General features: G+C 42.9%; 1 protein-coding gene across 2 annotated transcripts in view; it reads right to left on the minus strand.

The window, feature by feature from the left end:
* ETV5 (ets variant 5) overlaps window positions 1-15,357 on the minus strand; it is a 74,033-nt gene that overhangs the window by 45,600 nt on the left and 13,076 nt on the right. The window lies entirely within an intron of this gene.

Consider the following 15,357-nt stretch of genomic DNA (forward strand, 5'->3'; position numbering starts at 1 on the left):
CCCAAAATCTCTTTAAATGTTTATGAAAATTAATAAAATATAATTATAGAAAAAAAATAAAAACTGGACAACGACTAAGGATGGACACAAGAATCTATGCCTTTGAACTGTGGTGAAGAGAAGTACTGAATACCCATCCCTTGCACTGCTAAAAGAGCAAATATGTCTTAGATAAGGGGCAGCCAGAGTGCTCCTTGGAACCAAAGATGATGAAGCTTTGCCTTATATACTTTGGGCAAGTTGCTAGGAAACTTATTCCTTGGAGAGGGACATCATGTTTGGGAAGGTGGGACAGTGAAGGAGAGGAAGACCCTCAACTAGGTGGACTGACACAGTGATTACAGCAATGGGCTTGAGGATGTTGGAAACTGTGAAGATGGCACAAGACAGGACAGGGTTCAGAACTGTGGTTTATAGCGCTGCTGTGAGTCAGTGATCGACTTGACAGCACCTAACAACAAAATGTCAGATCTCGGTTAAAAAAAAAAAAAATACACAACCTTGGGAGCTAACAAATTTTTAAAAAAACTAAAATAACTGACTAAACCACTATGCAAGAAAAACGAACTTTTTACTGGAAAAGGCGCCCTAAAGGCTTATTTAACGCTTGCTTCATGGCCTTCCTAGGGACCGACAAGGAAGGCAATGTATTCTTGCATCGGTTGATTCCTTTGACTTGATTCAGGGTTTTCCAGGGCTGTATCTTCACTGAAGCAGACTGCCACCTCTAAATCCCACAGAACAAACAGGTGATGGGTTCAAACAAGTAACTGTTCAGTCATCCAATGCTTATCCACTGTGCCAACAAACTAAAAAACCAAACCTACTGCTGATGAGTCTGACTCAAAGCGACCCTCCACGGGATTTCAGAGGCTATGCTTCTTATTGGACCCTGGTTGCACAGTCTGGGGGAAGTTGTGCCAACCCAGTGGCTCCCTGGGAGGAAATGGGCAGGCTCCTCCCATGCAATTTACAGCCTTGGAAACCCACTGCAGGGTCAGCGTGATGGATTAGGTTCTGAATCGATGGCAATGAGAGAGCTTATAGGAAGGGACTGGGATATTTCACCTGAGGAAGATTTGAACTGCCAAATTTCATGTTAGCAACTTTACTGATACACCATGTTTACACTATCAAGGACCTGTAATACTTTTTTCAGATGGGGCCAATTACTTATTCTCTTAATGAAATAAGTAAATGGAACTAATGCTTTGATACTGGAATAGTCCATGTGTGATTCTGATAGGGAAAAGTAGCAGGAGTTTTTCTACTTGATGCATCTCATCTATATACTGTAAACCTAGTGCCCCCAAGTCAGACTCCTAACTCCCAGCGAAAGGGAAGGACAGGAGTGCTCCTGTAGGACATCCAAGGTCGTAAATCTTTACCAGGGAGTCCTGGTCCGGGAGTTGTGCTGCTAAACCAAAGGCTGCATTTCCCTTCATTCAAACCCACCAGCAGCAGCTCTGTAAGAAAGAGGTAGGCAATCTCCTCTGTGGTATTTATTTACAGCCTCGGAAACGTGCCCGAGGGTCCGCTATGAGCTGGCTCTAACTCAACGACAATGAGAACTGAGAGAGAAATCTTTACAGAAGCAGACTGTCCGTCTTCAATGGAGCAGCTGGTGCTTTAAACTGCTGACCTTTTAGGTAGCAGCCTAAGTGCTACACTACCTAGGTTCAGCCCCACCCCACCCCACTCGTCAAAGAGAACCCTAGTTTGCTTTTCTTTCTTATCTAGGAACCAGCTCACAGGAGGCAGGGCACTTAATCCAAATTAGAACAAACTAGAGATGTCACACAATAAAGGAGCTCTCTTCTTGCAGAGAACAGGGAGAATGACATCTCTCCACCCAGTGATCTTGGAGGTTGGGGGAGGAGGGGAAAGGAGTTAAATTCAGTTAAGAACCACCAGCTGGCTTCTACTGTATCAAAGGTCTCACTAAATAGCTACCATGGTGACCCGGTGACCCACTAACATTTTCTGTTTGACTCAGTGTTTACTCCTAAAACATTTTCAGAAGTTCGGTTCATTCTTAATGATTATACAAGGCAGAATTAGCTAACAGATCATCTTTTTTCTGCCTGATAAGAATGAAGCACCATCTGGACGGACCACTGGTTTTCAGGTACCTCCCGCAAGCCTGAGTTCCAGGTTTCGGAGTGAGCAGGTGAGCTGGGTGACTGTCACAGATGATGCCTTTACAAGGCAATGCTGGCTTCGAACAGGTTCACTGCCGCTTCATACACTGCTGAGTATTTGAATTTTTTACTGTTTCTTACATACTGAATCAGAATCTACAGTTTAACAAGATTCTTAAGTATATATGAGAGTCACCCAGGAACTTGTTAAACAGCTCTGTGTTGGTCTTGTCAGCATGACTGGTAACTTCTATAGCAATAAAATGTCAAGAATTCCCAAAACCTACAATGGGAAAATGGACTATCATAGTTGATTTGCTTTCAAAATTTAAGCTAAACAGTAATTAGAAATGGTTGCCTTTAGATAAGGTAAGGAAAGTAGGCTTTGCAAGAACTTACAGCTTTTGTTTCAAATTGGGACATCATCACCTTTCCCCATTATTCTGTCAAAATTATAGATTCTGATTCATAATTCCATCTGGGTTGGAGAGGCAAATGCTCAGGGAGGGTAGTACCGGACTGAACTGGTTCAAAGCACTTATGCGAAAGCCAGCCAGTGACTGAACGCAAAGGGCAGGTTTTCACAAGTCCTTTCCGTCATGAAGCCAACTGCTTTTCCTGAATAGATGGAATAAGTACAGGACAAGGCAGATTATATTTAGAAGTCATTAGCCTTTCTCTTGTGATTTTTGGATGGTGACATCAACCCATACTCAATTGTTATCGAATGTTTTCAGACCTTCAGATGGAAAATAGCTAAGCTTGTTATTGCTTGGATGTTTTTAGTAAATGAGAAGAGAGTCAGAAAATGAGACACAGCAAACCATTTCTTCAATGCAGTGCATGCCCTATGGTTCTTGGCTGTGCCTGTATCTGCTGTGGCCCCGGGACCCACCCATCTCTGCAAGGTCTTTCTCTTCTGTGTTGACCTTCTACTTTTAAAGCATGATGCCTTTCTCTGGGGGCTGGCTCGTGTTGATGACATGCTCGTGGAGTCCTGTTGGCCTAGTGGCAAAAAGCTGTGCTGCCATCTCAAAGGCATGTGGTTTGAGGCCACCTGCTGCTCCGTGGGAGAAAGATAAGATAGCGAAGCATGTGAGATGAAGGCTCACCATCCTTGCTTCTAAAGAATATTCTAGCTTCTTCCAAGGTACACTGTCTCCTTTAGCAGTCTGTCTTTTATTCGACACTCTTCACTGACACCACAATTTAAAGGCATCAATGCTTCCTTATGATTGTTTTAAAATAGAAAAAGTAAGCAAGTTGGCCCTTTTAAGAGAAGTCAATAATTCCCTCTGCTGACAGAATCTGTTTCCTGACCACAAGCACAGGCCTGTGGAATTGGTCCAAGGCAGGGCCCCCACACGAGTGCTGACAAGGACCTTTGTTGGTGCACCACCAGGGATCACACCAAAGGAAAAGACTTGTTGAATGTGATGATGAACCACAGTTCAATTCAAACGGATGGTTTTCTTCCTTCTCAAAAACCCTAAACCCACTTTGTCTAATAAGGCTTTTTCCCTTTGGTGCTTCATAACCATCTGAGTTTCAATTTGTCACAGACTTTGTTGGGAATACATACAAGACATATGTAGCTGGAGACTTCGTGTTGAAAGAAACCACCAATCATGTTACACCGTGGTCTGACCTCATCCACGCCACACACCCAGGCACTGCCCCTTTCCCACCAGTTGTCATACTTCGGGTCTCGTTGTGGGGTTTTCTTCCTCCCTTCTTCAGTTTCATTCCCTTCATCTGGGACAGACACACTCATCTTTTCCAAATCAGCTGTGCAGGCCTGACCTTGAGGGAGTGCCTTATTTGGCCACCCTCAGGAGCCATGGGCCTCTGACTTCATACAGAAAGCTGGGTCTCATGGCGGAAGTTGACCAGAACACTTAGCACCTGCCCTGACCTGGCAGCATCTCTGTGAGGCTGTGTCTGCTGACAGGCTGCATATCCGGAGCCTGCTGGAGCACTCGAAGGTGATGGGGATGCCTGTGAACAGCTATGGTCAGATACCGTTTGTCATTCCGCACCATTATATAATCCTTATGTGAAGGCCTATTTCAGGAGCTTTCTATTCTCTGGGCCACCGGATTTTATTATTGTTCTTCCCTTAAACTCTCATCACACCTCATTTCCCTCCAGAGGAAGAATTACATGCTGCATAGTTCAAGACCTGGGGAGTGGGGAAAACACCTGCCCGTACTATTTTTTGGTCACTGGAAATAAAAGAGGAAGGGACTGTTGACATCATGTAGGGGACGTTTCCTACTTTACCTGGCCTCACAGGAAGGGACATATAGACATGTTGTTGCTGCTGGGTTCTACTGAGTTGACTATCATAGTGACCTTATGAACAACAGACCTGAACCCTGCCTTATCCTGTGCCATCCTCTTCATCCCTGATGTGCCCGAAGCCACCGTAGCTGTCACTGTGTTAGCCCATTTCATTGGGGGTCTTCCCTCTCCTTTGCTAACCTTCCATCTTTCCAAGAATCAGCCTCTCCCAGCAACATGTCCAAAGTATATGAGACCAAGCTTCACCATCCTTGCCTCCAAGGAGCCCTGTGATGGCACCTTCTCCAGGACATATGGCTTGTTCTTCTGGAAGTCTATGGGATGCTCAGTACTCTTCTCCAACACCACAGCTCAGGAGTGAAAAAAGGGAACTGACAAAGCAGAACTGAAGGACTCTCTAAAGGTTTCCCCTTAACTTCTCTGAGTATGTTGTTGGCCAAGATCAGTGGACTTCATGCCACCAGAGGCCGTGTCCCCTGGGTTCTGTGGTTTAAAAAGAAAACAAAGCTAAACAGTCTAGTGTCCAACCTACCACAGCCCTTCCTTACCCAGTGTTCCTGTTTTCTAATGACAAAATTCAAAGTTCCAGTTAGTAGAGGTTTTTAAAAAAGTGATAAAGAATTTTTTTTACAAGTCTGGTGTGTTGTTGTTGTTTTTTTAGTTAATATTACCAAAAGGAGTCAGAGAAATTTCGTTATTTCAGAGCTGAGTGAAAGAGAAACACAATCAAAGCATAAAACACTAATATTTCAACATTCTTCGTAATTCCTGTAGGCACACTAGTTAGAGATAATGACCGTATTAACAATCTGGAACAAAATGTGCAAGATATGTATAAAAGTTCAAAGGGAGAAAGGGAGGCAGCAGGGGGCTAAAGGTGGGGAGGGGGAAAAGCACGAGGTCACAGTGTTTGGTGGGTAGAGGGACGGGGTAAGGGAATTAGGAGAGTTCCAGTGGGGACCTGAAAAACGGGGTGATAGTGGGCATAGATCAATGGTGATTAATTTTATAAAACAAAATATATGGGAATGATCATATAAAACACAATGAATGAAGTGAATGAAGGAACATGCGAAACATTATGATATGAATGAAATACAATGTATACAAATTTTATATGCAAACCAATACAAATTTTTTTAAATTGAATTGGGGGAGGGGAAGAAGGAGGAAAATGTCTATCAACGAATGAATGAAAACCCAACCATTCTGTAAACTGCCACTAAAATAATAATAATTTTTTTAAAACAAGGTAAAAACAAAACAAAAATCCTACAGGAAACATAATAATAATTAAAAAATCCTGTTCTGGGAACCAAAGAGCTTCAAAGGAGGTAAGGTGAGCGGCTAAATCCTGGTACTTTAAAACGAGTAGCTGGCAAAGGAGATGCCTTTTGAATTTTCAAACCAACAGGAAACATGCTCCAACTTGTTTGAATGGTGAACATTGATTCTGCCTGGCAACAGTTTCCAAGAATAAAAATGTAAAATGCTACCAAATTTAGTTAGGGGATGCAAGTTCTAAAAACTGAATTAGAACAGGTATAGGAAATGTGCCATTTTTTAATAGTAGACACTGCTAACCTTTGTAAGACTACACTCTCAAATTGAATTTTTTTAAAAAAATCATCCATAAATAGTAAAAGCAACTATTTGGAAGCTATTCTAAGAAATTTTAATGAGTTCCCCAAGAGCTCTTCCTCAAACTGTACATGGATTGATTATCTCCCTGGCCGGCTCTAACCTCTTGTGTTATATATACAGTGAAGAAAATAATAAGGGATGAGAGAAACTCATTCAGGAGACTTTTGGGTCTAAGATCAGTTTTCCTAAATGTTCTGGGGACACATCAGATTTTAATTTCTACTTATCTTTAAATATGTTCTCTTTAAAAAGTTAACAGCTAGAAAAGAATGGGCCAGGACCCTTCAAAAGGGGATAGAGTGTTTTGGGAATAAGAGAACAGGGAGGCTGTTCCTAGATTAAAGAAGTAAAAAGAGGCATAACACCACATACAATGTATTATTAACTGAATTCTAGATGTGTAAAAAAACCACTCAAACATAGAGGGGTTCTGGTGGCTTAGTGGTAAGAAGCTGCACTACAACTCAAAGGTGGGAGGTTTGAATCCACTAGCTGCTCTGAGAGAGAAACATAGGCCAATTCTTCCCATGTAATTGACAGCCTTCCAAAAGCCTGCTGGAGAGCCAGCGACGAGTCAGCTGCAACTTGACAGTACATAACAGCAACCACCTAAGACATTTAGGGGATAGTGAGTGAGTTCTGAATATGGAAAATATCCTACATAAGATTTACTGAATAAAAGTTACTTTCCTTGAGCTCAGAAGGAGAATATCTTTAATCTTTGGAGGTATTGACCAAAGTGTTTAGTGGTGAAAAGTCACAATGTCTACAAGTTGATACATAGAAGGGGGGGGGGAATCCCCCTCATATACATACAGAAAAGATGACAAACCCACACTAGGTCTTTAAAACAAGTTGCTAAAGCAGAAAACACATTCCATTTTGTCCAAGGTACCTGGGCAAACAAATCTTATTATCTTATGGCTGGATGATAAGCCAAAAGCAGATGTGCTACAAACTCCCAAATCCTGCATTTAATATAGAGAGAGCCACTTGTGGTCTGTTACCAAACTGAACGGATGCTGCCCTGTCTTATGCTGCCGTTCATCATGTCTGGACTGAAATAGTCCTGGGAACCTAAAGTTACACAAGGATAAGTGTGGGTCTTACTCGATCCTCAAATATTTTTTGGCTCTGGTCCACTTGCGAAGGACCAGGGAATACACTGGAGAAGGCAAATGAAAACTGCTGATGCTATATAACTATCGCTTACCCATCACCACTCCTACTGCCTGGGTGAAAAGGTACCAATCACATAAGAACAAAATTAGCAATAAGAGTAAACAGTCCATCAGTAATCCCTTACACTTATCAATATACAGATAACAGGAACAAAAATGTATGCCCAACTCAAGCCCACAAAGTATCCTTGGAAAAAAAAATGGAGATTCTCTAATCTTTGTGAATATATACATATACACATAAGTTTAAAACATTATCAGAACAGCTAGATATCCCCAGAATCCTCAAGAGAAGATTGATTCAGCCATCCGCAAACTATATTCTGCTCATAAAGCCTGATTAAGCCAGAAGTAGGGCTAGAAAGGAAGTCTGGTATGGGTGACCTAAACATTTTCTTCCCGGGACCCTTTGGGACAGTGACACAAGAGTTCCTGAAGGCTCCAACTGGATCAACTTAGTGAAACACAAGAGCTAACTGGTATTAACGAAAATGTATTGGCTTGGAGAATCCTCTATCCACTTATGTCTTAGCAACAGAAAGGGTGATGGCAAGACAATTCTAGTGTGAGATGAAGGCCCTAAGACATAGATATGGACCCAGACAAGACATAGGAAATAAGACAAACATCTGTCAGCACGTAGGGGAATATACTATGTGCAAAGGTTTGCGTTTTTATGGAAGATTCGCTCTGTAATCTCAAACTGTAAAAACAGTTGCATTTTTTTTTCTGGGAAAAGACTTCCATTGAAGAAACCTTTGCTTCGGGGGGCAGGATTTGGTGTCAATAGCTGTGGAGCAAGAGCTCTTCAGGATGATCACAGCAGTTTAATCTGATATTTTTATTTGCTTGGGAAGTTACAGTGTTTATTATTCCAGATAATTCCCCCTCCTTTCTATTTGTCTTGGAAATCATTGAGGACCACAAGACTGACTGTCACCGTGCTGGTATATTTCAAGGTAAAAGATCAACCATGGGGTGGCAGAATTCATAAATGAACAATTAGGGAACATTTCCAGGCCAATATTATATTCTGTACAATAAATAACACAGGATTCAAATTAGGAACTGATAAAGCCAGTTCCTGGAACATCTGGCTCCAGGAATCAGATTTCTCCCAGGCAATGGGAAAAATACCACAGTCAGCAGAAGACAAGCTTTCAGAATTGGTGTGTGGACAAAAAAACCTTCCCCAACTGCGCATGATTTAGCACTGGAAACTCAGAAACTTGGGCTAATACAATAGCTTAAGGAAAAAAGCTCTGAATTTATGATCATGACTTGGACAATAGAGGAGGAGAGATAAAGCACTAGGGTTAAGTTTACAGGGACCTAAAAGGCAGAGTCAAGTTCTCAGCAACCTTGCAAGGAAATGCGGGGAATACAAGAGGGAAATAATAACCAAGGATGGAGAGCCAGCTTTTGTTGCAGTTGGAACAGAGGTGATAGAATGAGACACCTTTCTTGCCCAGAAGAACAGATGAAAGTTAGACCAAGTGTTTGGAAATTCAAGAGACAAAACCTTTCTGGGAAGGATTCTGGGATGCAAGCCCAGGAACTTTGTTGGTGAGCACCTATTCAAAACGATGGGCCCCTTCATTCAAAAGATAGTGGTGCTTTTGTCTCGGGAGAACTCACACTCAATTTACAAAAAGGGAAGACAGAAACACAAGGCTAACGGGGACATCAGGAGATTTTGAAATTCTGAAAATGGAAACCCAGAGCCAAATTAAAAAGAATGATTAGAAAAGAACTAAACAGAATGTGTTGTTGTGCATCAATGAGTTGATACCAACTCACAGCTCACCCTCTAAGTGGGTTTTGTTGTTATGTCTATCAAGTTGCATGCAACTCATAGCGAACGAACCCTACCCTGTTCTGAGCCAGTCTCACTGATTCCAACACACTTACCCCCATTGCCCTAGTTACTGTATGAATCCATCTCATTTGGGGTCTTCCTCTCCTACGCTGTCCTTCTAGGCCACATGCCCAAAGTAAGAGAGACAACCTTCAAAATCCTAGCCTCCAAAGAGAAATTTGGTTTCACCCTAAGACAGATGTATTTGTTTTCTTGGTGGTCCATGGTATGTTCAAGATTCTCCTCCAGCACCACAAATCAAAGGTATCAATTTTCCTTCTGTCACCCTTAGTCATTGTCCAGCTTTCTGATGCACAGTAAGCAATTGAGAGGACCATAGCTTGTGAGAAGACTGCCCATCTTTCTCCCATAGAGCAGCTAGTGGACTTGAACTGTGTTTCTTTGGATTGGCAGTGCTCACTCCTTACCACTAAGCCACCAGAGCTCCCTTTATGCATGTCTAATCGCATTAGAAGATAGTGTTATCGGAACATCTGTAAGAGGCCACCTGCCAAGGTAGTGGAATTTCTTCTAGGATACAGGAATTTCATTATTGACAGAAATCCTCCAGCTGGGTTTTAAATTAAACAAGAGAAGTGATAATGTGAAGAAGTGAAAATCATGAGCTTCTCCTCCATCTTCTGTTTACCTCAGACAACCCTGATCTCTCCTAGGCATTCGAGCTGACAGCAGCAGCCCGGGTCTAGGCTGTGACACGCGTAATGCACTGAGGCTGTAGAAGGTGGCTTTCTCTCGGGAAATGCTGGCTGTGTGGAGGACAAACTGCTGCAGTGCGTGCACTGGCTCCGGAGGCATGTCTAACTTGGAGCGCACAGGGCCAATGTTTTGGTGTTGCATGCCCTCACTGCTCCCCCAAAGGCGGGCTACGTGACAAAAGGCAGATTCCATGGTGGAGAAATCTAGTTCTGAAGAGGGTAAAGCATATCGGCGGTTCCAGATTAAAAAGCCCCCCAGGCTATGGTTTCTTGTAGACTTTGTAAAAGCAGGAAAAGAGGGACATGGCAATTTTTATACTTATAAAGGGCTCTTCTTTTTCGAGTGTGTAGGGCTTCAGTCTGGTTTCATCCTCATGCTGACAGTTTGCAGCTTCACCCCAGATATGCTGAATCAGAGCCTTCATTTTAACCAGACAGCCCAAGAGATTCGTAGAAATTCCCAAGTGACACTTATTGTAAATAAGCATCACTTAAGAATGGGCTTAAAATGTAGAATATATCTAGGGTATAACTGCAAAGTCTACAAGTCAAACCAGAATGAATTGTTTCAAAGACCCCAGGGGAAAACGGGTTGACTTGGTACAGGGGACACACTTGGTAAGTTATAATCAAAGCATTCTTACACTGATGGAGTCGTATTATTTGAACAAAAATATTTATATTATCTGAGACTTCACATAACCCAGAGTGAGGGGGTGGAATTTGCCTCTGCAAGGCCCTGCTCAATGATTACAATTACCAAGAAAAATTCTCCCTCTGTCTGCCAAGCCAGGCAAGGGAAGCTGCTGGCCAGCAGAACCAGCACATGATACTTCAAGCTTATATCACCAGCCAAAACGCTGGCACAGAAGAAAAGCCAAATTCTTCCTATGGAAGTCACTCTGAGGGTACCACCATAACCCACTACAACTGTAACCCCATAAGTGGCAATAGTACCACCCAGGCTGACCAGACCATGTGGGTTTTAAGTTTGCTCAGTTAAGGGGCCACTCAAACATTTCAGGATAATCAAAGTCTTCTCCCACCTCTCCTCTTCCATACAGAAAATATAGTTCAAGTCAAGGATGACAGGCAGTTCCTAAAGGACAAGCAGTGGAACAAAAAAGGAGGATTGTTTTGGCCAGAAAGAACAAAAATGGCTTTCAGGGGTGTGTGCTTGCTTCTTTCACTGCATGTGGATGAAAGCTGTCCAGGCCACCAAAGGGTGAGAAGCCTATAGGAGGAGTTTGAGTGATGGGTGATGGACAGGAAGCCACAGGTAAGCCAGCTGTAGCCCTTAGGAGCACAAGGGTCCTGAAAGGAGTACTGTTGTAGTTAAGGGTTATCGAATTGCCTTTGACACACAGCAATACTAAGAACAAGATTAAGACTTTGCCCTATTGTGTGTCATCCCCACAATCTCTGCCATGCCTGGGCTCACTGTGAGTCCCTCTATCAATGTATCTCACTGAGGACTTTCCATTGGCTGGTCCTCTACTTTCCCCGGCACGATGTCTTCTTCCAAAGACCAGTGCCTCCTGACCACAAGCCCAAAGCATGTGAGACCTTTCACATCCTTCACTCTCGGGAGCAACCTGGATGATGCACTTCTTCCAACAAAGACTGGTTTGGGTTTTTGGCAATCCGAGAGACAGTCAATACTCTTCACCAACACCACAATCAATCCAAACAAAATCTGGAGTATTAGGTCCTTCCTTCCCTCTGTCACTATTAACTAGATTCTCACAGGTGATATTTAAAGGTTTCTGGCTAACATTGGAGGAAACTGAGTGTTATATACTAACATTCCTCATTTTCTTTCCCCCAAGACGCCATCGTGCACGTAAAAGAAGACCACAGTGGATGGATGTATCAGATCAGGAAGGGTCTGACACACTGATACTGGACCGTGGGAAGTGGCTGTGTCTTAACACCAAGCAGCTGTCCTTTTTCAGCACAAAGGTGCATCTTTTAAATAATCATCCTCAGACAACTTCTGCTATCAAGTGATGAAAATAATCCAGTGTCAGTGGTCAGTGGAAAAGAATGCTATATATACACCCAGAAATAGATGCTTTACTACCTTTAAACTGACGTTGATTCCATACTTTCATGTTAGTCTTCAATGAGTCTGGATTTGTGCAGTTCCTTGCCATGAAAGGACTTGATGGTCCTAATAGCAGTGATTTAGAAATGGTTCATATAGTAATGGATACATAGCTCCTCTATAAAAAATATTTTGTACAGGATGGCGATCTCTGATTACGTTAAAGTGTCATAGCCCAGACAGAACTAGTACATTCCGCTGCTAATCATTCTGACCATGTTGAACCAATTTTCAAAAGGATAAACCAAAGGATTTATTAGTGGAGTAAAAGGCTTATGCAAGTGTGCAGACCTCACACCGAGGACAGTCAAGATAAAAATAGATAGTTCCTCTGGCTTTAATGCACTGCCTTCCTTCCCACTACCATGGAGCGGATCTTTTTAGACTCACAGTCTACAGAGCTGACTTCCACCGGGGTTTTGGTTACTTTCATATTTAAAAGCCTGGTAGGCTAGAGACTGGCCTAATCACACCAAAAGGAGGATATTATTCTGGCCCACAGTGGCATATATTCCTAGAAAAACTTGCCCAAGAGCTTTCATTATTATTCAACCTTCACCAAAGTTGTTATTATTAAGTGCTGTTGAGTCGAGTACAACTCTTATTGACCATGTGAACATCAGGTCTGAACCCTATCCTATCCTAAGCTAGCCTTATCATCTCTGAGAGACCTGAGCCCATTGCTGCAGGAACTGTGTCAATCCATCTCATTAAGGGTTTCCTCTCTTTTGCGGACCTCCACCTTTCCAAACATGATGTCCTTTTCCAAGGAATAAGCTCTCCTAACAAAGCCCAAAGTCACTTTGTCTCCCTTCCCACTTTGAAGGTTGATCAAAAGGGTCTAAGAAGAGCCCCTGTTCTCCCAACTCCAGTGTTTCTAGGAACAGGATATTTCTTCTAGATGGTGGGTCTTACTTAAACTATAGCCAATTTTACCTTGAAAGATACATTAAGGAAAAAGAGAACAGGGCATCTTTGCCAAAAGGAAACAAACAAAATGCAAAGCTATACCTCATACTTTAGCAACCCTCTCGTGCTTAACTCTCAATTTATAGACGTCTCATCTAAAGTGGAGTGTTAAGATCTTTGAAATAAGATCCCCCCCACCCCCACTGTGCTGAAATCCTATCTTCAACTTCAAACTTAAAATTCGTGCTGAAAATCTGACAGAAGAAAAATCCAAACCCCAGGGAAACTGGCTTCTCTCTCCAGAACCCTTCTCTTCTATCTATAGTCCCAACTTCTCCTAAAAGCAGACACTCAGCAAGTGCGTCAGGGCGCTTAAACTGTGACTCGTTCTCGAGTACATGCAGTCTCACTGGGAAACATAGCATTAGCTATGTCTAAAGTCTAAATGCAGCCTGGGAAGACTTGGCTAGTGCGTGTGTTTAAATGGGGAAACAGAAAATGAGAAACAGCCCCAACTACTTTTGTTGTTTATCTCTGAGGTCATACCGAGGACTCTCTTAGAATTCCAATTTTAAGACTCTTTTCTGACTTATATCCCTATCTGTCAGGGAGCTCTGGTGATCTATGGGGAAGGAACTGTGCTGCCATCCCAGAGTCATGTGGATCGAATCCACCAGCTGCTTCAAGGGACAAAGATGGGCAATCTCCTCCCATGTGATTGGCTGCCTCTGAAAACCCACTGGAGGGTCAGTTATGAGTCTATTCCTACTCGACGGTTCCCTATAAGTAAGTGGCTGGCGTTGGAGGCTATTCTTAGAAAATGTAGCGGTGGGCGCAATTCATTTACCAACTTACAGCTGGTCACTGTGTGCACAGCAGGGTAGCATGGCTCAAGGTGACATAAAGACACATCTAAGAGGGGCTTTCTGTTTTCAGTGAGGTAGTCTGTAGGGAGTTGTCCTGCCAAGCCAAGGTCAGTGCTTCCAGTGATTCGAATCTACGAGAGAAAGATGGTCCCTCCTTCCACATGAGAAACAGCCACCCCAAAACCCACTGTAGGGTCAGCTGTGAGTTGGTTCCGACTCAAAGGCGATGAGTTACGAGTCTGTTTTTGGAGACAATGAGGGCCTAAGAGAAATAATTTGCTTCCTGTTTCAACAGGAAAGAAAATGATGAAGCAGAAACTAAGTTTTTTACTCATCAAAATGCATGCTGTCTTCTCCTTATTGCTCTAGAAATAAGATTCTACGGTTGGGAGAGCAAGAAAAGGAGGAAACGGGAGTGGGAGAGGGGCAGAAATTTTCCGACTCAAGGTATCTTTCAACACAGTGAAGTTATCACCACTAAATTATTCTCTATTAAAATTCAGATTAGGAAACTTGGAGCAGGCATTCTGGGATCTGGTCTTTACTCTGGGTGGTCATGTGGAAGAGCCATGCCTCCCTTTCCTATTCTACCTTTTCTTTGGGAAAAGTCGAAAAGACCCTCATTAAGTGCCCTTTCAGGCAATTACAAAGCATTTCCAGGCACTCAGCTGAAAAGTGTTTATGTAAGCTTAAGCCCTCCTCAGCCCCTCTGGAGATGCACAAATATCAGCATCCTCTTACACAGCCGATATCTAGGGTTACCTCCTGAGAGTTTTCAAACTCACTCACAAAAGGACAATTTGCCCAGGCCTGGGTGGTTTTAAAATAAATAAATAAATTAAAAATAGGGATATGGAAGGCATTCTTGCTCAAGACACATTTACAGCAAGGAAAATTATTCCAGGAGAAAATCCTCTGGTAAAACACAGATGCAACCCACGAGTTATGAGGATGAGGAAGAGAAACTAAGAGCTCTTCAAAATCACAAGAAAAGAAACTCTAGAGTCTTAACAAGTAGGTTTTTGCTTTTGTGAGTTTCTATTAGAAAGCGATTGTCTTTTTTTTTTTTTTTTTTTAATACTTAATCACACGGAGCCCTGGTCTCACTCATGTACCACTGGGGAGGTGTGCCTGTGAACTGTCTGTGGGGTGGAGAATGTGTAGGGTTGGTGTTACTGCATCAGGTGAACCCCCAGGGCTGAGCCTTCTCCTATGGTGGAGGTCACTCTGGTTTAGGGGTTGCTTCCAGGATATGTACTTTCTGGTGCTTCTAGGATTGCCATTTAAGGGAAAATATTTGCTCAGTGTGCTGTGGAAGGACTGCAGCCATCATGAGGCTCCTCATTGCCAAGTGCCAGATTGAGAGGTGCCATTTTTAAAATGGCAATTATCCGACCACGTTGGAATGATGAAATGGGGGACAGAAGGCCGAGGAGGGAAATGATAGCTTTGTCACTCCCAGGACTACCTGGGACTGTGATTAGGCAAACAAGTACTACCTGGACTGTGATTAGGCAAACCCTGAGTTCATTAGGCATAGTGTGAAGACTGGAGGTCAGAGCAAGGGAGAAGCAAGGGTCTGCAGGGGAGCTCGGGCCACAGCCCTGCCGGAAGCAGGAGATAAAAGACGA

The sequence above is a fragment of the Elephantulus edwardii genome, unplaced genomic scaffold, assembly GCF_000299155.1.
Source record: "Elephantulus edwardii isolate Elephantulus edwardi_28Jun2011 unplaced genomic scaffold, EleEdw1.0 scaffold00031, whole genome shotgun sequence".
Taxonomy (NCBI): domain Eukaryota; kingdom Metazoa; phylum Chordata; class Mammalia; order Macroscelidea; family Macroscelididae; genus Elephantulus; species Elephantulus edwardii.